Here is a 26,252-nt window from a genome sequence, read left to right as displayed (position 1 = left end):
CCATGAGGAAGCAGCAAGGATGCAGTGACGTTTCCTGGTGTCAACCTGTATTATTTCAGTAGACATTGAAATGAGGATGCATCTTTGATGCCTTTCCAATGAAGCAAGTTTAATTCAGTAATAGGTGAAAAACCATTCCTACAAAGGTGTTAATCAGAGACTTGGCTTTGTGGACACTTTTCAGAGAGCAAATTTGTTAGCATAAACATAAAATCAGAAAATGAAGAGCTGTTTAATCACTCAATTGGACTTTTCTGCCAGCATAATTTTTTTTCTCTGCAACTCACTGCTAAATTGTGCTTCCTAGCTGTTTTTTTATAAAATCACTTAATCAAATCTAACTCTGATTACATCAGAGAAGGCCAGGTACCCTACACCATAAGGGAGGTTTTTGAAATTTTGACTTGTCTACTTAAAGATCACCAAAATCTGATTACAAGGTCAATTACATCCCTGGGTGGTATTGAACCACCAACCTTTTGGTTAATAGCCAAACATGCTAACCGATTGCGCCACAGAGACACCTTGCGAAAGTCAATACTGACAAAGGCTAATAAGCATTCATCTAGAACGTTTCCTAGAAAAACTTTAAAAAGTCAATAATCTGGAGAATTTTTGTAAGAAACACATTGGTACTTTCCCATGATGAGTGAGTGCTTCAGGATTTCTTGCACTTACATGGGCTATTAACCAAAAGGTTGGTGGTTCAATCCCACCCAGGGATGTAATTGACCTTGTCATCAGATTTTGGTGATCTTTAAGTAGACAAGTCAAAATTTCAAACCCCCTCTTATGGTGTAGGGTACCTGGCCTTCTCTGACGTAATCAGAGTTAGATTTAATTAAGTGATTTTATAAAAAACAGCTAGGAAGCACAATTTAGCAGTGGGTTGCAGAGAAAAAAATAACATTTTAAACCTACCGGTAATTTTTTTTTCTCGTAGTCCGTAGAGGATGATGGGGACTCCGTAAGGACCATGGGGGATAGACGGGCTCCGCAGCAGACATGGGCACTTTAAGAAAGACTTTAGATCTGGGTGTGCACTGGCTCCTCCCTCTATGCCCCTCCTCCATACCTCAGTTAGAGAAACTGTGCCCAGAGGAGACGGACAGTACGAGGAAAGGATTTTTGTTAATCCAAGGTCAAGATTCATACCAGCCACACCAATCACACCGTATAACTTGTGATATACTACCCAGTTAACAGTATGAAAACAACATAGCATCAGTCCAAGACCGATGAAAACTAACATATAACCCTTATGTAAGCAATAACTATATACAAGTCTTGCAGAAGTAGACCGCACTTGGGACGGGCACCCAGCATCCTCTACGGACTACGAGAAAAAGATTTACCGGTAGGTTTAAAATCTTATTTTCTCTTACGTCCTAGAGGATGCTGGGGACTCCGAAAGGACCATGGGGATTATACCAAAGCTCCCAAACGGGCAGGAGAGTGCGGATGACTTTGCAGCACCGATTGAGCAAACAGGAGGTCCTCCTCAGCCAGGGTATCAAACTTATAGAACTTTGCAAAGGTGTTTGAACCAACTTTGACCCACTGCTTGGATGACATCACCATATGCAAATCCATCTGCGGCAGGCCTTCCCCCAGGAATGCTTGCACTAGTTGTTGCATTTGGTTTGTTGTTTGGGGGTGCTTCAGTATTAGGCAGCCTTCTGCCCTCCCATGTTCATCTGAAAATATGTGTTCTCCCTGCAGTTGTTGTCCCCAGATGAGAGTTCCCTTGTGCTGCCTCAGTTGAATCTCCTTTACTTGACAGAGATGTGCCTGAGCAGCGGCCCTCCCCAGCCCTATCCCAAATCATACTTATTTTGCATAGGAGATACCATGGTCATGAAGATTGTTCTCCCAGGGTTAGGTTAATTCATTGCATTCTGGGTATGCTGACCCCTGTGATTTCCCCAAATGTGGGAAACTCAACTGGATTATTTGTGGTAGTGGGGGACTGTGTTTGTGCTTTCCTCTGGTCAGCTCTGGTAAAAGTCAGATTTCTTTGTCTCAGATCTTCCTCTAGCCTTGTTCTTCTTTCGAGAGTTCCCTTGTGCTGCCTCAGTTGGATCTCCTTCACTTGACAGGGGGGTGCCCGAGCAGCGACCCTCCCCAGCTCTAGCCCAACTCCTACTTACCTGCCAGGTGAGATACTATGATCATGAAGATGCTTCTCCCAGGGCAAGGCTCACCCATTGCACTCTGGGTGTGCTGCCCCTGCGATTTCCCCAAATGTGGGAAACTTGACTGCATAATTTGTGTTTCCCCTGGTCGGCTCTCATATAATTCAGATCTCTTTGTCTCAGGTCTCTCTCCAGCCTAGTTTGCTGTCTGTTTCCACTTCTTTTTTCTTGAGCCCCTCCCTTCTATACCCTTGTGCACTATCCTGACTTCTCCCGTCTGCTTACTTTGTGCCTTCCAACGCACAATACAAACTACAGGTAGTGCTGCAGGGCCCACACCCTTTTACTTGCTTTACAGAGCAGCTCTGGAGCTGTTACAGTGCCCAGCTGCTGCAAGAAATCAGCTTGAATGCTTCAGGGGCTGGGGCATAGCCAACATGAGCCCCACACCGAAGGAGGGTGGAGGTGTTTAATGCGAACTAGGGGTCATCCAAGCGCCGCAAAAGGCCGCCATGCCCTGCACACCCCTTTATTCTTTTCATATGCAGACGAGGGTTGAAGCCAACTTTGACCCACTGCTTGGATGACATCACCATATTCAAATCCATCTGCTGCAGGCCTTCCCCCAGGAATGCTTGCACTAGTTGTTGCATTTGGTTTGTTGTTTGGGGGTGCTTCAGTATTAGGCAGCCTTCTGCCCTCCCATGTTCATCTGAAAATATGTGTTCTCCCTGCAGTTGTTGTCCCCAGATGAGAGTTCCCTTGTGCTGCCTCAGTTGAATCTCCTTTACTTGACAGAGATGTGCCTGAGCAGCGGCCCTCCCCAGCCCTATCCCAAATCATACTTATTTTGCATAGGAGATACCATGGTCATGAAGATTGTTCTCCCAGGGTTAGGTTCATTCATTGCATTCTGGGTATGCTGACCCCTGTGATTTCCCCAAATGTGGGAAACTCAACTGCATTATTTGTGGTAGTGGGGGACTGTGTTTGTGCTTTCCTCTGGTCAGCTCTGGTAAAAGTCAGATTTCTTTGTCTCAGATCTTCCTCTAGCCTTGTTCTTCTTTCGAGAGTTCCCTTGTGCTGCCTCAGTTGGATCTCCTTCACTTGACAGGGGGGTGCCCGAGCAGCGACCCTCCCCAGCTCTAGCCCAACTCCTACTTACCTGCCAGGTGAGATACTATGATCATGAAGATGCTTCTCCCAGGGCAAGGCTCACCCATTGCACTCTGGGTGTGCTGCCCCTGCGATTTCCCCAAATGTGGGAAACTTGACTGCATAATTTGTGTTTCCCCTGGTCGGCTCTCATATAATTCAGATCTCTTTGTCTCAGGTCTCTCTCCAGCCTAGTTTGCTGTCTGTTTCCACTTCTTTTTTCTTGAGCCCCTCCCTTCTATACCCTTGTGCACTATCCTGACTTCTCCCGTCTGCTTACTTTGTGCCTTCCAACGCACAATGCAAACTACAGGTAGTGCTGCAGGGCCCACACCCTTTTACTTGCTTTACAGAGCAGCTCTGGAGCTGTTACAGTGCCCAGCTGCTGCAAGAAATCAGCTTGAATGCTTCAGGGGCTGGGGCATAGCCAACATGAGCCCCACACCGAAGGAGGGTGGAGGTGTTTAATGCGAACTAGGGGTCATCCAAGCGCCGCAAAAGGCCGCCATGCCCTGCACACCCCTTTTTTCTTTTCATATGCAGACGAGGGTTGAAGCCAACTTTGACCCACTGCTTGGATGACATCACCATATGCAAATCCATCTGCTGCAGGCCTTCCCCCAGGAATGCTTGCACTAGTTGTTGCATTTGGTTCGTTGTTTGGGGGTGCTTCAGTTTTAGGCAGCCTTCTGCCCTCCCATGTTCATCTGAAAATATGTGTTCTCCCTGCAGTTGTTGTCCCCAGATGAGAGTTCCCTTGTGCTGCCTCAGTTGAATCTCCTTTACTTGACAGAGATGTGCCTGAGCAGTGGCCCTCCCCAGCCCTATCCCAAATCATACTTATTTTGCATAGGAGATACCTTGGTCATGAAGATTGTTCTCCCAGGGTGAGGTTCATTCATTGCATTCTGGGTATGCTGACCCCTGTGATTTCCCCAAATGTGGGAAACTCGACTGCATTATTTGTGGTAGTGGGGGACTGTGTTTGTGCTTTCCTCTGGTCAGCTCTGGTAAAAGTCAGATTTCTTTGTCTTAGATCTTCCTCTAGCCTTGTTCTTCTTTCGAGAGTTCCCTTGTGCTGCCTCAGTTGGATCTCCTTCACTTGACAGGGGGTGCCCAAGCAGCAATCCTCCACAGCTCTAGCCCAACTCCTACTTACCTGCCAGGTGAGATACTATGATCTTCACTGTTAGGGCAATCAGGATGTGGAATTCCCTGCCAGGGAAGGTGGTAATGGCGGACTCTGTAATTGGATTTAAAAAAGGAATGGATACATTTCTGAATGAAAAAGCTATCCAAGGTTATAATACTTAAAATATCAACATGGTTAATCCGGGGGTAACATGAGTTGTAGTAGTTAACTAGTCATAAAACATTATTCAGCAAGTATGTAGAATCATCACAACTTAAAACAGGTTGAACACGATGGGCAATTTGCCTCTTTTCAACCTCAAAAACTATATTACTATATGTTACTATATTACTATGTTACTGTAGTATACAGAACACCACAATGTAATGAGCAGTGATAGTGAGCACTGATGAGGATACTAGAACTGACACTGAGCAGCAAGATGCAGCACTGGACTATTAGTAATGTACTGTAGTATGCTGAGCACCACAATGCAGCACAAGACAATGAGCAGTGATACTGAGCACTGATGAGGATACTACTGAGAACTGACACTGAGCAGGAGAGACACACTACTAGTATTACTGAGCAGCAATAAGTAACCACTGATACTGAGCACTGATATTGAGATTTCCACTGAGAGAACATAGCCACGTCCTCTCCGCTCCCTCTTCAATGCACGAGTAAAAATGGCGGCAACGCGCAGCTCTTTATATGAAATCCGAATCTCGCGAGAATCCGACAGCGGGATGATGACATTTTCCCTTGTTCAGGTTTTCCGAGTCAGGCGGGAACAACCGAGCCTGCCTCGGACCAGTGTAAACCACGTGGAGTTCGTGGGGAATTCGGTTCTCGGAGAACCGAACCCGCTCCTCTCTACCTTATACCCATATATTTTTTTATTTTCAATCTAAGCCCCTGCAGTTTTCTGTAAGCATCTGCTTCGCTATGATGATCAACAAGTCACAAGGGCAAACACTCAGGGCTTGAGGCGTAGATCTTAGGACCAGCTGCTACAAGCATGGCAGAGGTGTCACTATCACTGGTGACACCCAGAGAGGTGGCGAAGGAGATTGTAATGCAGTGCGCGCAGATAAGCAGCGCAATGGTAAAAAGGAGGCATGGTTTCATAGGTAGGGGCGTGGCCTGGTGGCCTGAATCTACATTTTGTTGCTCCGGGTGTCCCGGGGGTTGGGGGCTTCACCCGGGGACTAGTGTGTGAGCGGTGCTGGCTCCTGCACAGTGACAGGACATGGCCACCCAGCATGACGCCTCCCTTCTTGACCAATCTGTAATTGCAGTCGCACTGCAGTTCAGCGTGATCATAAAAAATGGTGTAGCCTCCTGCTGGTGCAGACTGTATGTGCGCGCAGGAAGCCGCCACCATTTTTGTGATCACAGCGGCTGAATGTGATGTCATACAGCCGCTGTGACCACGCCCCCTGTGTCTCCTCCGTTGCAGACCCCATTTTGAAGCCTTGCCCCCGCACCGCTCCATCCCTGACTTGGAAATGGAGTGTTGCTGACCCCCCTCTCCCCCCCTGCCCCGATTGACAGGCAGAGGCGATCGCATTCTCTGCGGGGTGCCGCAGAAAATGCAGGCACATGCGTATGCTCTTAGCAATTTTTGCAGTTGGATCGCTTACTGTGATTGCAATCCAACCTGAATCAGGCCCTATTACCTATCACAATGCGCTGCGGGCAGTACAAAATTGGTTTAATATGGGAGAAAAAACCCCAGACCTGTGCTCCTTAACTGTACCTGGTGGCTCGTGGAGCGGCTGCCCAGTAATCAGTGTCCACGCCAGTGCACACACGGTCCACCCCCTACGGCCACGCTCCCCTTCATCAGCGGCCTCGTGATCCGGAAGGGCGGTGCGTGTGTGACTGACCTTAGGAAGAAACCGGAGCCTCCGCTGCAGTGACCCAGCAACCAGGGCACGGGAGTATACAGCGCCGCTGGGAGTGATGAAGCTGCAGTAAAGATGTCTATTAGACCTAGCCTGCTGCAGCCCTTGTAGATTCTCATAAAACAAGTTCTTCTTTTCTTGTCAAAATTAATAGCTAAGAATAGGCTGCCTGAGGCAGGCCCCTGTTAAGTGGCCTGCTACTGAAGGCACCAACTACAAACTGAGCTCCCTGTTCATGGAAGCGGGGTTATAGAGGAGGATGCGCTGAGCATCTTGGGAACAGTCAAAAGCTTTGAGCCGGTTGGTGCCTCAGATCAAGATCCTACTCTACACCCCAATGTGAATCCTTGTGGAGTCCTGTGTACCCCACAGAAGAAATTAATGTGTCACACCCATTGGCAGCAACCTTAGAATAGCTGCTGATGGGCACAATTGAGAAAGGAAGGGGGGGGGGGGGACATTTGAATCCAGCACATAAATGCAATTCAAATATGTAATTTGTACCTTCCTATTTTAAAATATAATGGATGAACCTCACCCTGTGAGAACAATCTTCATGATCAAGAGATCTCATATGCAAAATAAGTATGAGTTGGGATAGGGCTGGGGAGGGTGGCTGCTCGGGCAGCCCCTCCCCCGTCAAGTTAAGGAGATTCAACTGAGGAAGCACAAGGGAACTCTCGTCTGGGGACAACAACTGCAGGGAGACCACATCTTTTCAGATGAACATGGGAGGGCGGAAGGCTGCCTAATACTGAAGCACCATCAAATATCAAACCATATGCAACAACTAGTACAAGCATTCCTGGGGGAAGGTCTGCAGAAGACGGATTTGCATACGGTGATGTCATCCAAGCAGTGGGCCAAAGTTGGCTGGAACCCTCATTTGCATATGAAAAGAGAAAAGGGGCATGCAGGGCATGGCGGCCTTTTGCAGTGCTTGGATGACCCCTAGTTCGCATTAAACACCCCCACCCTCCTTTGGTGTGGGGCTCATGTTGGCCATGCCCCATCCCCTGAAGCATTCAAGCTGATTTCTTGCAGCAGCTTGGCACTGTAACAGCTCCAGAGCTGCTCTGTAAGGCAAGTAAAAGGGTGTGTAGTTTGCATTGTGCATTGGAAGGCACAAAGTAAGCAGACAGGAGGAGAAGTCAGGATAGTGCACAAGGGTATAAAAGGGAGGGGCTCAAGAAAAAAGAAGTGGAAACAGACAGCAAACTAGGCTGGAGAGAGACCTGAGACAAAGAGATCTGAATTATACGAGAGCCGACCAGGGGAAACACAAATTATGCAGTCAAGTTTCCCACATTTGGGGAAATCGCAGGGGCAGCACACCCAGAGTGCAATGGGTGAGCCTTGCCCTGGGAGAAGCACCTTCATGATCATAGTATCTCACCTGGCAGGTAAGTAGGAGTTGGGCTTGAGCTGGGGAGGGTCGCTGCTCGGGCACCCCCCTGTCAAGTGAAGGAGATCCAACTGAGGCAGCACAAGGGAACTCTCGAAAGAAGAACAAGGCTAGAGGAAGATCTGAGACAAAGAAATCTGACTTTTACCAGAGCTGACCAGAGGAAAACACAAACACAGTCCCCCACTACCACAAATAATGCAGTCGAGTTACCCACATTTGGGGAAATCACAGGGGTCAGCATACCCAGAATGCAATGAATGAACCTCACCCTGGGAGAATAATCTTCATGACCATGGTATCTCCTATTCAAAATAAGTATGATTTGGAATAGGGCTGGGGAGGGCCGCTGCTCAGGCACATCTCTGTCAAGTAAAGGAGATTCAACTGAGGCAGCACAAGGGAACTCTCATCTGGGGACAACAACTGCAGGGAGAACACATATTTTCAGATGAACATGGGAGGGCAGAAGGCTGCCTAATACTGAAGCACCCCCAAACAACAAACCAAATGCAACAACTAGTGCAAGCATTCCTGGGGGAAGGCCTGCCGCAGATGGATTTGCATATGGTGATGTCATCCAAGCAGTGGGTCAAAGTTGGCTTCAACCCTCGTCTGCATATGAAAAGAGAAAAGGGGCGTGCAGGGCATGGCGGCCTTTTGCGGCGCTTGGATGACCCTTAGTTTGCATTAAACACCCCCACCCTCCTTCGGTGTGGGTCTCATGTTGGCCATGCCCCAGCCCCTGAAGCATTCAAGCTGATTTCTTGCGGCAGCTTGGCACTGTAACAGCTCCAGAGCTGCTCTGTAAGGCAAGTAAAAGGTTGTGGGCCCTGCAGCACTACCTGTAGTTTGCATTGTGCATTGGAAGGCACAAAGTAAGCAGACAGGAGGAGAAGTCAGGATAGTGCACAAGGGTATAAAAGGGAGGGGCTCAAGAAAAAAGAAGTGGAAACAGACAGCAAACTAGGCTGGAGAGAGACCTGAGACAAAGAGATCTGAATTACACGAGAGCCGACCAGGGGAAACACAAATTCTGCAGTCAAGTTTCCCACATTTGGGGAAATCGCAGGGGCAGCACACCCAGAGTGCAATGGGTGAGCCTTGCCCTGGGAGAAGCACCTTCATGATCATAGTATCTCACCTGGCAGGTAAGTAGGAGTTGGGCTAGAGCTTGGGAGGGTCGCTGCTCGGGCACCCCCCTGTCAAGTGAAGGAGATCCAACTGAGGCAGCACAAGGGAACTCTCGAAAGAAGAACAAGGCTAGAGGAAGATCTGAGACAAAAAAATGTGACTTTTACCAGAGCTGACCAGAGGAAAACACAAACACAGTCCCCCACTACAACAAATAATGCAGTCAAGTTTCCCACATTTGGGGAAATCACAGGGGTCAGCATACCCAGAATGCAATGAATGAACCTCACCCTTGGAGAACAATCTTCATGACCATGGTATCTCCTATGCAAAATAAGTATGATTTGGGATAGGGCTGGGGAGGGCCGCTGCTCAGGCACATCTCTGTCAAGTAAAGGAGATTCAACTGAGGCAGCACAAGGGAACTCTCATCTGGGGACAACAACTGCAGGGAGAACACATATTTTCAGATGAACATGGGAGGGCAGAAGGCTGCCTAATACTGAAGCACCCCCAAACAACAAACCAAATGCAACAACTAGTGCAAGCATTCCTGGGGGAAGGCCTGCAGCAGATGGATTTGCATATGGTGATGTCATCCAAGCAGTGGGTCAAAGTTGGCTTCAACCCTCGTCTGCATATGAAAAGAGAAAAGGGGCGTGCAGGGCATGGCGGCCTTTTGCGGTGCTTGGATGACCCCTAGTTCGCATTAAACACCTCCACCCTCCTTCGGTGTGGGGCTCATGTTGGCTATGCCCCAGCCCCTGAAGCATACAAGCTGATTTCTTGCAGCAGCTGGGCACTGTAACAGCTCTAGAGCTGCTCTGTACGGCAAGTAAAAGGGTGTGGGCCCTGCAGCACTACCTGTAGTTTGCATTGTGCTTTGGAAGGCACAAAGTAAGCAGACGGGAGAAGTAAGGATAGTGCGCAAGGGCATAGAAGGGAGCGGCTCAAGAAAAGAGAAGTGGAAACAGACAGCAAACTAGGCTGGAGAGAGACCTGAGACAAAGAGATCTGAATTATACGAGAGCCGACCAGGGGAAACACAAATTATGCAGTCAAGTTTCCCACATTTGGGGAAATCGCAGGAGCAGCACACCCAGAGTGCAATGGGTGAGCCTTGCCCTGGGAGAAGCACCTTCATGATCATAGTATCTCACCTGGCAGGTAAGTAGGAGTTGGGCTAGAGCTGGGGAGGGTCGCTGCTCGGGTACCCCCCTGTCAAGTGAAGGAGATCCAACTGAGGCAGCACAAGGGAATTCTCGAAAGAAGAACAAGGCTAGAGGAAGATCTGAGACAAAGAAATCTGACTTTTACCAGAGCTGACCAGAGGAAAGCACAAACACAGTCCCCCACTACCACAAATAATGCAGTCGAGTTTCCCACATTTGGGGAAATCACAGGGGTCAGCATACCCAGAATGCAATGAATGAACCTCACCCTGGGAGAACAATCTTCATGACCATGGTATCTCCTATGCAAAATAAGTATGATTTGGGATAGGGCTGGGGAGGGCCGCTGCTCAGGCACATCTCTGTCAAGTAAAGGAGAGATGGTCTGCCAGATTACATAATGCATACCAGAGCCATAACTAGACTTTTTGGTGCCCTGTGACAGATAATTATATGCCCCCCCCCTCCCCATTTTTGCAATATGGACAAAAGGTGCATGCCTTCTGGGGAAGGGGCATAACAAGATTGGTCTCAGAGAAAGCACATGAGATATGAAGATATATCTAGTATACTTGGCACTCAATGGTTTGTGGTATTGCCGGGGTGCACTCCTTAAATGCATATACAGTCACACATGGCATGTTTGTGCAAATGGCATATCAGCAGTCAGCACTAACTGGTGACATGCCATTTGTACAAGTAAGCCATGTGTGACTAATATATAAACATGCTTTATTAAATAACACCTCAAACTATCATACCCAGGATTCAAACCTATAACCTGTTGAATTCTAATCAAACACCCTACCCATTGAGCTACTTGATCCTGCATCTATTCTAACCTCCAAAAACAGATTCAGTTGCATTTTCCAGCGTGTTTTGTTTGCGCCTTTGCAAATGTCTTACATCGACAAACTTATTTAGTACTATTTTGCAAATAGGGTTAGATTGTCGCAACATTGTGTTCCCTAATTGCTTGATTTTTTAAATGCAACAATTGATAAAGACACCTGATAATTGCTCTGTGGAGTCTTATTTTGTGTTTTGTGTTTAGTCTTTAGATCTGAATTTGAATGTACTTGTGAACTAACTTAATTTCCTACTTCTAAATTCATTCCTAAATTCACTACTTACATGAATCCTGTAGTTGGGCATTTTGGGACTTCGATTGTGGGCATTGTTTTGTGTCCAGACCAGCAGCAGGTGGTGTGCATTTGCTGGAAAGGCATCGAAGACCTCCGATATGCTGCATCTCCTGATGTGTGTCTCCCTCAAGTGACAGTCAGCAAATGCCTGCTAGACATGCATCATAGAACAGGCATGCTAAAACATGGGTCTTCAACCTGCGACCCTCCAGCTGCTGTGGAACTACACATCCCAGCATGCCCTGCCTCAGTTTTAGCATACCTTAATAGCAAAACTGTGGCAGGGCATGCTGGGATGTGTAGTTTCACAGCAGCTGGAGGGCCACAGGATGAAGACCCATGTGCTAGAGCCAAGCCAGCTAGAGCTGGGTGGTTGGGTGGGTGGTGTGTCGGAGGTGGAGCACATGCAAATGATTGTGTATCATCCAGCTAGTGAGAGAGAAAACTCATGCAGGAGTGTGCCTGCTTGTCAGTGGGTTATGCACCTTGCCAGACGTTAAATCTACATAGAGCAGCTGGAGGGGACAAGAGCAGGTTTGCAAAATATAGATAGAAGAGCATATATGCTGGCGCATTCTCCATGATTGTGTCAGCTTATGTTTTGGTGCACTGCACTTTCCTCCACTAAGTTTTAGCCATTTTTGTTAAGCTCAAGTGTAGTTGCTTCTCGGCCTTTTGGCTGTGATCTTGTATCGTGGTTGAAGGGTCTGCTGGAGGGAGGGATTGTTTTCTTCATTGGCGAAAGACCAAAGATATTCCAGGATGGAAGGCTTGGGAACACTATCTGTTTTTCAGTTGTGGAAGAGCACAGAGGTCGGATTGGACTACATTCTATAGTAAAGGATATCTTTCTATTTATTGACCCTCCCCTTATATGTGTCTGTGTTACAATAAAGCTTCGGTTTTGTGAATCCCTCACCCTCTTACACTCCACACCCATAGCCTTATTAACTGTTGTATTATTGTATAGTTTAAATGTATAGTGCAGTTCATGATTTATAGTGTAGGCTGGCCTGTGCTGTAGTTCTTGAACTGTACTATACCGTCAGCATTTGTATTGTGTTTTGGCTGTGCTGCAACACTGTATTTATGTGTGTAATGTTTATGTATGTTTTTTTTTATGTCAATAAAGACTGCTTTTTCAAGCCAATATCTGAAAACAATCAATGTTTATCTTTGATGGCAATAAAAGTGGTATGATATTTGATGCTTTTGAAATCCAATATCTGATATGTCCCCTATCTGGGAACCAGGGCCCTCATTCCGAGTTGTTCGCTCGGAGATTTTCATCGCATCGCAGTGAGAATTCTCTTAGTGCGCATGCGCAATGTTCGCACTGCGACTGCGCCAAGTAACTTTACTATGAAGAAAGTAAGTTTACTCACGGCATTTTCATCGCTCCGACGTTCGCATTGTGATTGACAGGAAATGGGTGTTACTGGGCGGATGCACGGCGTTTTAGGGGCGTGTGGCTGGAAATGCTACAGTTTCCGGAAAAAACGCAGGAGTGGCCGGAGAAACGGTGGGAGTGCCTGGGCGAACGCTGGGTGTGTTTATGACGTCAGCCAGGAACGAAAAGCACTGAACTGATCGCACAGGCAGAGTAAGTCTGAAGCTACTCAGAAACTGCTAACTCGTTTGTAATCGCAATATTGCGCGTACGTCGGTCGCAATTTTAAGAAGCTAAGATTCACTCCCAGTAGGCGGCGGCTTAGCGTGTGTAACTCTGCTACATTCGCCTTGCGAGCGAACAACTCGGAATGAGGGCCCATATATTAAATGGCTTTTCAGAAAAGGGAGATGGGAGAAGAGCTTTCAGTACTTGTAGGACCGATGCACATAAAGAAGCAAAAAAACATACATAAACATTACACACATAAGTACCGCGTTGCGGCACAGCCAAAACACAATACAAATGCTGACGGTATAGTACAGTTCAAGAACTACAGCACAGGCCAGCCTACACTATAAATCATGAACTGCACTATACATTTAAACTGTACAATAATACAACAGTTAATAAGGCTATGGGTGTGGAGTGTAAGAGGGTGAGGGAATCACAAGCCCGAAGCTTTATTGAAAGACTGACACATATAAGGGGAGGATTAATAAATAGAAAGACATCCTTTACTATAGAATGTAGTCCAATCCGGTCTTTCAACTCTTCCACAATTGAAAAACGGATAGTGTTCCCAAGCCTTCCATCCTGGAATATCTTTGGTCTTTCGCCAATGAAGAAAGCAATCCCTCCCTCCAGCAGACCCTTCAACCACAATACAAGATCACAGCCAAAAGGCCGAGAAGCAACTACACTTGAGCTTAACAAAAATGGCTAAAACTTAGTGGAGGAAAGTGCAGTGCACCAAAACATAAGCTGACACAATCATGGAGAATGCGCCAGCATATATGCTCTTCTATCTATATTTTGCAAACCTGCTCTTGTCCCCTCCAGCTGCTCTATGTAGATTTAACGTCTGGCAAGGTGCATAACCCACTGACAAGCAGGCACACTCCTGCATGAGTTTTCTCTCTCACTAGCTGGATGATACACAATCATTTGCATGTGCTCCACCTCCGACACACCACCCACCCAACCACCCAGTCACCAGAGCCAGCCACAAACCAACTGGCTCCGTGATTTAATTTGCACAGTGTAGTCATCCAGGCAGCATGTCCTTCTCAATGGAAGGATCTCTGGTTCCATGGAATCTTCCGCATTGGAATGCTGCGGAACAAAAAGGATTTAAATATTCAGCTTGCTAGCATTCAATGTACCTGTGGCTTGGCTCTAGCACATGGGTCTTCATCCTGTGGCCCTCCAGCTGCTGTGAAACTACACATCCCAGCATGCCCAGCCACAGTTTTGCTATTAAGGTATGCTAAAACTGAGGCAGGGCATGCTGGGATGTGTAGTTCCACAGCAGCTGGAGGGTCGCAGGTTGAAGACCCATGTTTTAGCATGCCTGTTCTATGATGCATGTTCCGTGATGTCACAATCAGCTTGGAATGGGGTGTCTAGCAGGCATTTGCTGACAGCCACTTGAGGGAGACACACATCAGGAGATGCAGCATATCGGAGGTCTTCGATGCCTTTCCAGCAAATGCACACCACCTGCTGCTGGTCTGGACACAAAACAATGCCCACAATCGAAGTCCCAAAATGCCCAACTACAGGATTCATGTAAGTAGTGAATTTAGGAATGAATTTAGAAGTAGGAAATTAAGTTAGTTCACAAGTACATTCAAATTCAGATCTAAAGTCTAGGTAGGCCTCACGTCCTGGCAGCCGCCAGCATTTAAAAATGCCTTGATTAGAGGTACGGAATTAAATGTAGATAAGAAGTAGACACAAAATAAGACTCCGCAGAGCAGTTATCAGGTGTTTTTATCAATTGTTGCATTTAAAAAATCAAGCAATTAGGGAACACAATGTTGCAACAATGTAACCCTATTTGCAAAATAGTACTAAATAAGTTTGTCGATGTAAGACATTTGCAAAGGCGCATCCAAAACACGCTGGAAAATGCAACTGAATCTGTTTTTGGAGGCTAGAATAGGAAATGTGCATCGGTCCTACAAGTACTGAAAGCTCTTCTCCCATCTCCCTTTTCTGAAAAGCCATTTAATATATGGTTCCCAGATAGGGGACATATCAGATATTGCCTTTCAAAAGCAGCAAATATCATACCACTTCTATTGCCATCAAAGATAAACATTGATTGTTTTCAGATATTGGATTGAAAAAGCAGTCTTTATTGACATAAAGAAGCAAAAAAAACATACATAAACATTACACACATAAGTACTGTGTTGCAGCACAGCCAAAACACAATACAAATGCTGTCGGTATAGTACAGTTCAAGAACTACAGCACAGGCCAGCCTACACTATAAATCATGAACTGCACTATACATTTAAACAATACAATAGTTAATAAGGCTATGGGTGTGGAGTGTAAGAGGGTGACGGAATCACAAGCCCAAAGCTTTATTGAAAGACAGACACATATAAAGGGAGGATTAATAAATACAAAAATACCCTTTACTATAGAATGTAGTCCAATCCGGTCTTTCAACTCTTCCACAACTGAAAAACAGATAGTGTTCCCAAGCCTTCCATCCTGGAATATCTTCAGTCTCTCGCCAATGAAGAAAACAATCCCTCCAGCAGACTCTTCAACCACGATACAATATCACAGCCAAAAGAGCGAGAAGCAACTACACTTGCGTTTAAACAAAACGGCTAAAACTTAGTGGAGGAAAGTGCAGTGCACCAAAACATAAGCTGACACAATCATGGAGAATGCGCCAGCATATATGCTCTTCTGTCTATATTTTCCAAACCTGCTCTTGTCCCCTCCAGTTGCTCCATGTAGATTTGACGTCTGGCAAGGTGCATAACTCACTGACAAGCAGGCACACTCCTGCATTAGTTTTCTCTCTCACTAGCTGGATGATACACATTCATTTGCATGTGCTCCACCTCCGACATACCGCCCACCCAACCACCCAGTCACCAGAGCCACCCACAAGCCAACTAGCTCCGTGATTTAATTTGCACAGTGCAGTCATCCAGGCAGCATGTCCTTCTCAATGGAATAATCTCTGGTTCCATGGAATCTTCCGCATTGGAATGCTGCGGAACAAAAAGGATTTAAACATTCAGCTTGCTAGCATTCAATGTACCTGCGGTTTGGTTCTAGCACATGGGTCTTCATCCTGTGGCCCTCCAGCTGCTGTGAAACTACACATCCCAGCATGCCCTGCCACAGTTTTGCTATTAAGGTATTAGGCAGCCTTCTGCCCTCCCATGTTCATCTGAAAATATGTGTTCTCCCTGCAGTTGTTGTCCCCAGATGAGAGTTCCCTTGTGCTGCCTCAGTTGAATCTCCTTTACTTGACAGAGATGTGCCTGAGCAGCGGCCCTCCCCAGCCCTATCCCAAATCATACTTATTTTGCATAGGAGATACCATGGTCATGAAGATTGTTCTCCAAGGGTGAGGTTCATTCATTGCATTCTGGGTATGCTGACCCCTGTGATTTCCCCAAATGTGGGAAACTTGACTGCATTATTTGTTGTAGTGGGGGACTGTGTTTGTGTTTTCCTCTGGTCAGCTCTGGTAAAAGTCACATTTTTTTGTCTCAGATCTTCCTCTAGCCTTGTTCTTCTTTCGAGAGTTCCCTTGTGCTGCCTCAGTTGGATCTCCTTCACTTGACAGGGGGGTGCCCGAGCAGCGACCCTCCCAAGCTCTAGCCCAACTCCTACTTACCTGCCAGGTGAGATACTATGATCATGAAGGTGCTTCTCCCAGGGCAAGGCTCACCCATTGCACTCTGGGTGTGCTGCCCCTGCGATTTCCCCAAATGTGGGAAACTTGACTGCAGAATTTGTGTTTCCCCTGGTCGGCTCTCGTGTAATTCAGATCTCTTTGTCTCAGGTCTCTCTCCAGCCTAGTTTGCTGTCTGTTTCCACTTCTTTTTTCTTGAGCCCCTCCCTTTTATACCCTTGTGCACTATCCTGACTTCTCCTCCTGTCTGCTTACTTTGTGCCTTCCAATGCACAATGCAAACTACAGGTAGTGCTGCAGGGCCCACAACCTTTTACTTGCCTTACAGAGCAGCTCTGGAGCTGTTACAGTGCCAAGCTGCCGCAAGAAATCAGCTTGAATGCTTCAGGGGCTGGGGCATGGCCAACATGAGACCCACACCGAAGGAGGGTGGGGGTGTTTAATGCAAACTAAGGGTCATCCAAGCGCCGCAAAAGGCCGCCATGCCCTGCACGCCCCTTTTCTCTTTTCATATGCAGACGAGGGTTGAAGCCAACTTTGACCCACTGCTTGGATGACATCACCATATGCAAATCCATCTGCGGCAGGCCTTCCCCCAGGAATGCTTGCACTAGTTGTTGCATTTGGTTTGTTGTTTGGGGGTGCTTCAGTATTAGGCAGCCTTCTGCCCTCCCATGTTCATCTGAAAATATGTGTTCTCCCTGCAGTTGTTGTCCCCAGATGAGAGTTCCCTTGTGCTGCCTCAGTTGAATCTCCTTTACTTGACAGAGATGTGCCTGAGCAGCGGCCCTCCCCAGCCCTATTCCAAATCATACTTATTTTGCATAGGAGATACCATGGTCATGAAGATTATTCTCCCAGGGTGAGGTTCATTCATTGCATTCTGGGTATGCTGACCCCTGTGATTTCCCCAAATGTGGGTAACTCGACTGCATTATTTGTGGTAGTGGGGGACTGTGTTTGTGTTTTCCTCTGGTCAGCTCTGGTAAAAGTCAGATTTCTTTGTCTCAGATCTTCCTCTAGCCTTGTTCTTCTTTCGAGAGTTCCCTTGTGCTGCCTCAGTTGGATCTCCTTCACTTGACAGGGGGGTGCCCGAGCAGCGACCCTCCCCAGCTCAAGCCCAACTCCTACTTACCTGCCAGGTGAGATACTATGATCATGAAGGTGCTTCTCCCAGGGCAAGGCTCACCCATTGCACTCTGGGTGTGCTGCCCCTGCGATTTCCCCAAATGTGGGAAACTTGACTGCATAATTTGTGTTTCCCCTGGTCGGCTCTCGTATAATTCAGATCTCTTTGTCTCAGGTCTCTCTCCAGCCTAGTTTGCTGTCTGTTTCCACTTCTTTTTTCTTGAGCCCCTCCCTTTTATACCCTTGTGCACTATCCTGACTTCTCCTCCTGTCTGCTTACTTTGTGCCTTCCAATGCACAATGCAAACTACACACCCTTTTACTTGCCTTACAGAGCAGCTCTGGAGCTGTTACAGTGCCAAGCTGCTGCAAGAAATCAGCTTGAATGCTTCAGGGGATGGGGCATGGCCAACATGAGCCCCACACCAAAGGAGGGTGGGGGTGTTTAATGCGAACTAGGGGTCATCCAAGCACTGCAAAAGGCCGCCATGCCCTGCATGCCCCTTTTCTCTTTTCATATGCAAATGAGGGTTCCAGCCAACTTTGGCCCACTGCTTGGATGACATCACCGTATGCAAATCCGTCTTCTGCAGACCTTCCCCCAGGAATGCTTGTACTAGTTGTTGCATATGGTTTGATATTTGATGGTGCTTCAGTATTAGGCAGCCTTCCGCCCTCCCATGTTCATCTGAAAAGATGTGGTCTCCCTGCAGTTGTTGTCCCCAGACGAGAGTTCCCTTGTGCTTCCTCAGTTGAATCTCCTTAACTTGACGGGGGAGGGGCTGCCCGAGCAGCCACCCTCCCCAGCCCTATCCCAACTCATACTTATTTTGCATATGAGATCTCTTGATCATGAAGATTGTTCTCACAGGGTGAGGTTCATCCATTATATTTTAAAATAGGAAGGTACAAATTACATATTTGAATTGCATTTATGTGCTGGATTCAAATGTCCCCCCCCCCCCTTCCTTTCTCAATTGTGCCCGTCAGCAGCTATTCTAAGGTTGCTGCCAATGGGTGTGACACATTAATTTCTTCTGTGGGGTACACTGGACTCCACAAGGATTCACATTGGGGTGTAGAGTAGGATCTTGATCTGAGGCACCAACCGGCTCAAAGCTTTTGACTGTTCCCAAGATGCTCAGCGCATCCTCCTCTATAACCCCGCTTCCATGAACAGGGAGCTCAGTTTGTAGTTGGTGCCTTCAGTAGCAGGCCACTTAACAGGGGCCTGCCTCAGGCAGCCTATTCTTAGCTATTAATTTTGACAAGAAAAGAAGAACTTGTTTTATGAGAATCTACAAGGGCTGCAGCAGGCTAGGTCTAATAGACATCTTTACTGCAGCTTCATCACTCCCAGCGGCGCTGTATACTCCCGTGCCCTGGTTGCTGGGTCACTGCAGCGGAGGCTCCGGTTTCTTCCTAAGGTCAGTCACACACGCACCGCCCTTCCGGATCACGAGGCCGCTGATGAAGGGGAGCGTGGCCGTAGGGGGTGGACCGTGTGTGCACTGGCGTGGACACTGATTACTGGGCAGCCGCTCCACGAGCCACCAGGTACAGTTAAGGAGCACAGGTCTGGGGTTTTTTCTCCCATATTAAACCAATTTTGTACTGCCCGCAGCGCATTGTGATAGGTAATAGGGCCTGATTCAGGTTGGATTGCAATCACAGTAAGCGATCCAACTGCAAAAATTGCTAAGAGCATACGCATGTGCCTGCATTTTCTGCGGCACCCCGCAGAGAATGCGATCGCCTCTGCCTGTCAATCGGGGCAGGGGGGGAGAGGGGGGTCAGCAACACTCCATTTCCAAGTCAGGGATGGAGCGGTGCGGGGGCAAGGCTTCAAAATGGGGTCTGCAACGGAGGAGACACAGGGGGCGTGGTCACAGCGGCTGTATGACATCACATTCAGCCGCTGTGATCACAAAAATGGTGGCGGCTTCCTGCGCGCACATACAGTCTGCACCAGCAGGAGGCTACACCATTTTTTATGATCACGCTGAACTGCAGTGCGACTGCAATTACAGATTGGTCAAGAAGGGAGGCGTCATGCTGGGTGGCCATGTCCTGTCACTGTGCAGGAGCCAGCACCGCTCACACACTAGTCCCCGGGTGAAGCCCCCAACCCCCGGGACACCCGGAGCAACAAAATGTAGATTCAGGCCACCAGGCCACGCCCCTACCTATGAAACCATGCCTCCTTTTTACCATTGCGCTGCTTATCTGCGCGCACTGCATTACAATCTCCTTCGCCACCTCTCTGGGTGTCACCAGTGATAGTGACACCTCTGCCATGCTTGTAGCAGCTGGTCCTAAGATCTACGCCTCAAGCCCTGAGTGTTTGCCCTTGTGACTTGTTGATCATCATAGCGAAGCAGATGCTTACAGAAAACTGCAGGGGCTTAGATTGAAAATAAAAAAATATATGGGTATAAGGTAGAGAGGAGCGGGTTCGGTTCTCCGAGAACCGAATTCCCCACGAACTCCACGTGGTTTACACTGGTCCGAGGCAGGCTCGGTTGTTCCCGCCTGACTCGGAAAACCTGAACAAGGGAAAATGTCATCATCCCGCTGTCGGATTCTCGCGAGATTCGGATTTCATATAAAGAGCTGCGCGTTGCCGCCATTTTTACTCGTGCATTGAAGAGGGAGCGGAGAGGACGTGGCTATGTTCTCTCAGTGGAAATCTCAATATCAGTGCTCAGTATCAGTGGTTACTTATTGCTGCTCAGTAATACTAGTAGTGTGTCTCTCCTGCTCAGTGTCAGTTCTCAGTAGTATCCTCATCAGTGCTCAGTATCACTGCTCATTGTCTTGTGCTGCATTGTGGTGCTCAGCATACTACAGTACATTACTAATAGTCCAGTGCTGCATCTTGCTGCTCAGTGTCAGTTCTAGTATCCTCATCAGTGCTCACTATCACTGCTCATTACATTGTGGTGTTCTGTATACTACAGTAACATAGTAATATAGTAACATATAGTAATATAGTTTTTGAGGTTGAAAAGAGGCAAATTGCCCATCGTGTTCAACCTGTTTTAAGTTGTGATGATTCTACATACTTGCTGAATAATGTTTTATGACTAGTTAACTACTACAACTCATGTTACCCCCGGATTAACCATGTTGATATTTTAAGTATTATAACCTTGGATAGCTTTTTCATTCAGAAATGTATCCATTCCTTTTTTAAATCCAATTACAGAGTCCGCCATTACCACCTTCCCTGGCAGGGAATTCCACATCCTGATTGCCCTAACAGTGAAGATCATAGTATCTCACCTGGCAGGTAAGTAGGAGTTGGGCTAGAGCTGTGGAGGATTGCTGCTTGGGCACCCCCTGTCAAGTGAAGGAGATCCAACTGAGGCAGCACAAGGGAACTCTCGAAAGAAGAACAAGGCTAGAGGAAGATCTAAGACAAAGAAATCTGACTTTTACCAGAGCTGACCAGAGGAAAGCACAAACACAGTCCCCCACTACCACAAATAATGCAGTCGAGTTTCCCACATTTGGGGAAATCACAGGGGTCAGCATACCCAGAATGCAATGAATGAACCTCACCCTGGGAGAACAATCTTCATGACCAAGGTATCTCCTATGCAAAATAAGTATGATTTGGGATAGGGCTGGGGAGGGCCACTGCTCAGGCACATCTCTGTCAAGTAAAGGAGATTCAACTGAGGCAGCACAAGGGAACTCTCATCTGGGGACAACAACTGCAGGGAGAACACATATTTTCAGATGAACATGGGAGGGCAGAAGGCTGCCTAAAACTGAAGCACCCCCAAACAACGAACCAAATGCAACAACTAGTGCAAGCATTCCTGGGGGAAGGCCTGCAGCAGATGGATTTGCATATGGTGATGTCATCCAAGCAGTGGGTCAAAGTTGGCTTCAACCCTCGTCTGCATATGAAAAGAAAAAAGGGGTGTGCAGGGCATGGCGGCCTTTTGCGGCGCTTGGATGACCCCTAGTTCGCATTAAACACCTCCACCCTCCTTCGGTGTGGGGCTCATGTTGGCTATGCCCCAGCCCCTGAAGCATTCAAGCTGATTTCTTGCAGCAGCTGGGCACTGTAACAGCTCCAGAGCTGCTCTGTAAAGCAAGTAAAAGGGTGTGGGCCCTGCAGCACTACCTGTAGTTTGCATTGTGCGTTGGAAGGCACAAAGTAAGCAGACGGGAGAAGTCAGGATAGTGCACAAGGGTATAGAAGGGAGGGGCTCAAGAAAAAAGAAGTGGAAACAGACAGCAAACTAGGCTGGAGAGAGACCTGAGACAAAGAGATCTGAATTATATGAGAGCCGACCAGGGGAAACACAAATTATGCAGTCAAGTTTCCCACATTTGGGGAAATCGCAGGGGCAGCACACCCAGAGTGCAATGGGTGAGCCTTGCCCTGGGAGAAGCATCTTCATGATCATAGTATCTCACCTGGCAGGTAAGTAGGAGTTGGGCTAGAGCTGGGGAGGGTCGCTGCTCGGGCACCCCCCTGTCAAGTGAAGGAGATCCAACTGAGGCAGCACAAGGGAACTCTCGAAAGAAGAACAAGGCTAGAGGAAGATCTGAGACAAAGAAATCTGACTTTTACCAGAGCTGACCAGAGGAAAGCACAAACACAGTCCCCCACTACCACAAATAATGCAGTTGAGTTTCCCACATTTGGGGAAATCACAGGGGTCAGCATACCCAGAATGCAATGAATGAACCTAACTCTGGGAGAACAATCTTCATGACCATGGTATCTCCTATGCAAAATAAGTATGATTTGGGATAGGGCTGGGGAGGGCCGCTGCTCAGGCACATCTCTGTCAAGTAAAGGAGATTCAACTGAGGCAGCACAAGGGAACTCTCATCTGGGGACAACAACTGCAGGGAGAACACATATTTTCAGATGAACATGGGAGGGCAGAAGGCTGCCTAATACTGAAGCACCCCCAAACAACAAACCAAATGCAACAACTAGTGCAAGCATTCCTGGGGGAAGGCCTGCAGCAGATGGATTTGAATATGGTGATGTCATCCAAGCAGTGGGTCAAAGTTGGCTTCAACCCTCGTCTGCATATGAAAAGAATAAAGGGGTGTGCAGGGCATGGCGGCCTTTTGCGGCGCTTGGATGACCCCTAGTTCGCATTAAACACCTCCACCCTCCTTCGGTGTGGGGCTCATGTTGGCTATGCCCCAGCCCCTGAAGCATTCAAGCTGATTTCTTGCAGCAGCTGGGCACTGTAACAGCTCCAGAGCTGCTCTGTAAAGCAAGTAAAAGGGTGTGGGCCCTGCAGCACTACCTGTAGTTTGTATTGTGCGTTGGAAGGCACAAAGTAAGCAGACGGGAGAAGTCAGGATAGTGCACAAGGGTATAGAAGGGAGGGGCTCAAGAAAAAAGAAGTGGAAACAGACAGCAAACTAGGCTGGAGAGAGACCTGAGACAAAGAGATCTGAATTATATGAGAGCCGACCAGGGGAAACACAAATTATGCAGTCAAGTTTCCCACATTTGGGGAAATCGCAGGGGCAGCACACCCAGAGTGCAATGGGTGAGCCTTGCCCTGGGAGAAGCATCTTCATGATCATAGTATCTCACCTGGCAGGTAAGTAGGAGTTGGGCTAGAGCTGGGGAGGGTCGCTGCTCGGGCACCCCCCTGTCAAGTGAAGGAGATCCAACTGAGGCAGCACAAGGGAACTCTCGAAAGAAGAACAAGGCTAGAGGAAGATCTGAGACAAAGAAATCTGACTTTTACCAGAGCTGACCAGAGGAAAGCACAAACACAGTCCCCCACTACCACAAATAATCCAGTTGAGTTTCCCACATTTGGGGAAATCACAGGGGTCAGCATACCCAGAATGCAATGAATTAACCTAACCCTGGGAGAACAATCTTCATGACCATGGTATCTCCTATGCAAAATAAGTATGATTTGGGATAGGGCTGGGGAGGGCCGCTGCTCAGGCACATCTCTGTCAAGTAAAGGAGATTCAACTGAGGCAGCACAAGGGAACTCTCATCTGGGGACAACAACTGCAGGGAGAACACATATTTTCAGATGAACATGGGAGGGCAGAAGGCTGCCTAATACTGAAGCACCCCCAAACAACAAACCAAATGCAACAACTAGTGCAAGCATTCCTGGGGGAAGGCCTGCCGCAGATGGATTTGCATATGGTGATGTCATCCAAGCAGTGGGTCAAAGTTGGTTCAAACACCTTTGCAAAGTTCTATAAGTTTGATACCCTGGCTGAGGAGGACCTCCTGTTTGCTCAATCGGTGCTGCAAAGTCATCCGCACTCTCCTGCCCGTTTGGGAGCTTTGGTATAATCCCCATGGTCCTTTCGGAGTCCCCAGCATCCTCTAGGACGTAAGAGAAAATAAGATTTTAAACCTACCGGTAAATCTTTTTCTCGTAGTCCGTAGAGGATGCTGGGTGCCCGTCCCAAGTGCGGTCTACTTCTGCAAGACTTGTATATAGTTATTGCTTACATAAGGGTTATATGTTAGTTTTCATCGGTCTTGGACTGATGCTATGTTGTTTTCATACTGTTAACTGGGTAGTATATCACAAGTTATACGGTGTGATTGGTGTGGCTGGTATGAATCTTGACCTTGGATTAACAAAAATCCTTTCCTCGTACTGTCCGTCTCCTCTGGGCACAGTTTCTCTAACTGAGGTATGGAGGAGGGGCATAGAGGGAGGAGCCAGTGCACACCCAGATCTAAAGTCTTTCTTAAAGTGCCCATGTCTGCTGCGGAGCCCGTCTATCCCCCATGGTCCTTACGGAGTCCCCATCATCCTCTACGGACTACGAGAGAAAAAAATTACCGGTAGGTTTAAAATGTTATTTTTTTCTCTGCAACCCACTGCTAAATTGTGCTTCCTAGCTGTTTTTTATAAAATCACTTAATTAAATCTAACTCTGATTACGTCAGAGAAGGCCAGGTACCCTACACCATAAGAGGGGGTTTGAAATTTTGACTTGTCTACTTAAAGATCACCAAAATCTGATGACAAGGTCAATTACATCCCTGGGTGGGATTGAACCACCAACCTTTTGGTTAATAGCCCATGTAAGTGCAAGAAATCCTGAAGCACTCACTCATCATGGGAAAGTACCAATGTGTTTCTTACAAAAATTCTCCAGATTATTGACTTTTTAAAGTTTTTCTAGGAAACGTTCTAGATGAATGCTTATTAGCCTTTGTCAGTATTGACTTTCGCAAGGTGTCTCTGTGGCGCAATCGGTTAGCATGTTTGGCTATTAACCAAAAGGTTGGTGGTTCAATCCCACCCAGGGATGTAATTGACCTTGTAATCAGATTTTGGTGATCTTTAAGTAGACAAGTCAAAATTTCAAAAACCTCCCTTATGGTGTAGGGTACCTGGCCTTCTCTGATGTAATCAGAGTTAGATTTGATTAAGTGATTTTATAAAAAAACAGCTAGGAAGCACAATTTAGCAGTGAGTTGCAGAGAAAAAAAATTATGCTGGCAGAAAAGTCCAATTGAGTGATTAAACAGCTCTTCATTTTCTGATTTTATGTTTATGCTAACAAATTTGCTCTCTGAAAAGTGTCCACAAAGCCAAGTCTCTGATTAACACCTTTGTAGGAATGGTTTTTCACCTATTACTGAATTAAACTTGCTTCATTGGAAAGGCATCAAAGATGCATCCTCATTTCAATGTCTACTGAAATAATACAGGTTGACACCAGGAAACGTCACTGCATCCTTGCTGCTTCCTCATGGGGAAGTCTGTTTAATGTGAAAACAAGGTGATATCTAATCAGCACACAGGTAAGGAATTAAGAAAATCTTTCTTTATGGGTGAAGATGTTTCTCACAAATTGTTGTCCCAATGCATCATTGAAATTCAAGATGGAAGATGATTTTCATATATCACTTGTACATTTTGCATTGCTCTTCTGGTGACAATGTAGTTTGTTTTTGTCAATTACCATTTCAGTAATAGGGTAAAGAAAATTAAGAGGATTTTTTAAAGAAAACAATGCTGTCAATATACTATTAAAACAAATTAAAATGATAAAAGTTATTGTACTTTAAGTAAAAATAAAAGTGCCAAAATATCAATCCCAGTTTTTGATTACTTTAATTATAAAAAAAAAATGCACATAGCAGAGGATAGTTTCGATCAATCGACCTCTGGGTTATGGGCCCAGCATGCTTCCATTGCACTACTCTGCTGCTCATGGAAGTGTCAGAGATCCTGAAGACTAAATTGATTAAAGGCCTAAAAGTACTGGACTATAAGGAAAGACTTACTAGGCTGAATATTTATACACTAGAAAAGAGGTGCCTAAGAGGAGATATTATTAATATCTTCAAATATGTAAAGATACATAACAAAGAGTTATCAGAGGAATTATTTATTAAAAGAACACGTGGTCACTCGCTGCGACTGGAGGAAAGTTCAGAACGCAATGGAGGAAAGGGTTCTTCACTGTTAGGGCAATCAGGATGTGGAATTCCCTGCCAGGGAAGGTGGTAATGGCGGACTCTGTAATTGGATTTAAAAAAGGAATGGATACATTTCTGAATGAAAAAGCTATCCAAGGTTATAATACTTAAAATATCAACATGGTTAATCCGGGGGTAACATGAGTTATAGTAGCTAACTAGTCATAAAACATTATTC

General features: G+C 46.8%; 17 non-coding genes and 4 pseudogenes across 17 annotated transcripts; 10 read left to right on the top strand and 11 right to left on the bottom strand.

The window, feature by feature from the left end:
* The first annotated feature begins 1,826 nt into the window (after window positions 1-1,826).
* LOC135045000 (U1 spliceosomal RNA) lies at window positions 1,827-1,990 on the top strand. The gene has a single exon (XR_010237536.1). It is a non-coding gene; the product is annotated as a U1 spliceosomal RNA (small nuclear RNA).
* Window positions 1,991-2,142: 152 nt separating this feature from the next.
* Window positions 2,143-2,284, top strand: LOC135045267 (U1 spliceosomal RNA; annotated as a pseudogene).
* Window positions 2,285-2,976: 692 nt separating this feature from the next.
* Window positions 2,977-3,140, top strand: LOC135044450 (U1 spliceosomal RNA). Its single transcript, XR_010237042.1, has one exon. It is a non-coding gene; the product is annotated as a U1 spliceosomal RNA (small nuclear RNA).
* Window positions 3,141-3,292: 152 nt separating this feature from the next.
* Window positions 3,293-3,434, top strand: LOC135045266 (U1 spliceosomal RNA; annotated as a pseudogene).
* Window positions 3,435-4,126: 692 nt separating this feature from the next.
* Window positions 4,127-4,290, top strand: LOC135044887 (U1 spliceosomal RNA). The gene has a single exon (XR_010237423.1). It is a non-coding gene; the product is annotated as a U1 spliceosomal RNA (small nuclear RNA).
* A 3,290-nt stretch (window positions 4,291-7,580) lies between these two features.
* On the bottom strand, window positions 7,581-7,743 carry LOC135045178 (U1 spliceosomal RNA). The gene has a single exon (XR_010237706.1). It is a non-coding gene; the product is annotated as a U1 spliceosomal RNA (small nuclear RNA).
* A 152-nt stretch (window positions 7,744-7,895) lies between these two features.
* On the bottom strand, window positions 7,896-8,059 carry LOC135045097 (U1 spliceosomal RNA). The gene has a single exon (XR_010237630.1). It is a non-coding gene; the product is annotated as a U1 spliceosomal RNA (small nuclear RNA).
* A 674-nt stretch (window positions 8,060-8,733) lies between these two features.
* On the bottom strand, window positions 8,734-8,896 carry LOC135045148 (U1 spliceosomal RNA). The gene has a single exon (XR_010237677.1). It is a non-coding gene; the product is annotated as a U1 spliceosomal RNA (small nuclear RNA).
* Window positions 8,897-9,048: 152 nt separating this feature from the next.
* LOC135045041 (U1 spliceosomal RNA) lies at window positions 9,049-9,212 on the bottom strand. Its single transcript, XR_010237575.1, has one exon. It is a non-coding gene; the product is annotated as a U1 spliceosomal RNA (small nuclear RNA).
* Window positions 9,213-9,883: 671 nt separating this feature from the next.
* LOC135045206 (U1 spliceosomal RNA) lies at window positions 9,884-10,046 on the bottom strand. The gene has a single exon (XR_010237734.1). It is a non-coding gene; the product is annotated as a U1 spliceosomal RNA (small nuclear RNA).
* Window positions 10,047-10,198: 152 nt separating this feature from the next.
* LOC135045066 (U1 spliceosomal RNA) lies at window positions 10,199-10,362 on the bottom strand. Its single transcript, XR_010237600.1, has one exon. It is a non-coding gene; the product is annotated as a U1 spliceosomal RNA (small nuclear RNA).
* Window positions 10,363-16,134: 5,772 nt separating this feature from the next.
* On the top strand, window positions 16,135-16,298 carry LOC135045040 (U1 spliceosomal RNA). The gene has a single exon (XR_010237574.1). It is a non-coding gene; the product is annotated as a U1 spliceosomal RNA (small nuclear RNA).
* Window positions 16,299-16,450: 152 nt separating this feature from the next.
* Window positions 16,451-16,613, top strand: LOC135045147 (U1 spliceosomal RNA). Its single transcript, XR_010237676.1, has one exon. It is a non-coding gene; the product is annotated as a U1 spliceosomal RNA (small nuclear RNA).
* Window positions 16,614-17,287: 674 nt separating this feature from the next.
* LOC135045025 (U1 spliceosomal RNA) lies at window positions 17,288-17,451 on the top strand. The gene has a single exon (XR_010237560.1). It is a non-coding gene; the product is annotated as a U1 spliceosomal RNA (small nuclear RNA).
* A 152-nt stretch (window positions 17,452-17,603) lies between these two features.
* On the top strand, window positions 17,604-17,766 carry LOC135045177 (U1 spliceosomal RNA). Its single transcript, XR_010237705.1, has one exon. It is a non-coding gene; the product is annotated as a U1 spliceosomal RNA (small nuclear RNA).
* Window positions 17,767-21,055: 3,289 nt separating this feature from the next.
* LOC135044885 (U1 spliceosomal RNA) lies at window positions 21,056-21,219 on the bottom strand. Its single transcript, XR_010237421.1, has one exon. It is a non-coding gene; the product is annotated as a U1 spliceosomal RNA (small nuclear RNA).
* A 692-nt stretch (window positions 21,220-21,911) lies between these two features.
* LOC135045265 (U1 spliceosomal RNA) lies at window positions 21,912-22,053 on the bottom strand (annotated as a pseudogene).
* A 152-nt stretch (window positions 22,054-22,205) lies between these two features.
* Window positions 22,206-22,369, bottom strand: LOC135044974 (U1 spliceosomal RNA). Its single transcript, XR_010237510.1, has one exon. It is a non-coding gene; the product is annotated as a U1 spliceosomal RNA (small nuclear RNA).
* Window positions 22,370-23,061: 692 nt separating this feature from the next.
* Window positions 23,062-23,203, bottom strand: LOC135045264 (U1 spliceosomal RNA; annotated as a pseudogene).
* A 152-nt stretch (window positions 23,204-23,355) lies between these two features.
* Window positions 23,356-23,519, bottom strand: LOC135044999 (U1 spliceosomal RNA). The gene has a single exon (XR_010237535.1). It is a non-coding gene; the product is annotated as a U1 spliceosomal RNA (small nuclear RNA).
* A 1,304-nt stretch (window positions 23,520-24,823) lies between these two features.
* Window positions 24,824-24,897, top strand: TRNAN-AUU (transfer RNA asparagine (anticodon AUU)). Its single transcript has one exon. It is a non-coding gene; the product is annotated as a tRNA-Asn (tRNA).
* Window positions 24,898-26,252: the final 1,355 nt, after the last annotated feature.

Source organism: Pseudophryne corroboree, unplaced genomic scaffold (genome assembly GCF_028390025.1).
Source record: "Pseudophryne corroboree isolate aPseCor3 unplaced genomic scaffold, aPseCor3.hap2 scaffold_90, whole genome shotgun sequence".
Classification (NCBI taxonomy): Eukaryota; Metazoa; Chordata; class Amphibia; order Anura; family Myobatrachidae; genus Pseudophryne; species Pseudophryne corroboree.
Note: the sequence above shows the minus strand (reverse complement) of the source record. Positions and strands in the feature narration are given on the sequence as shown.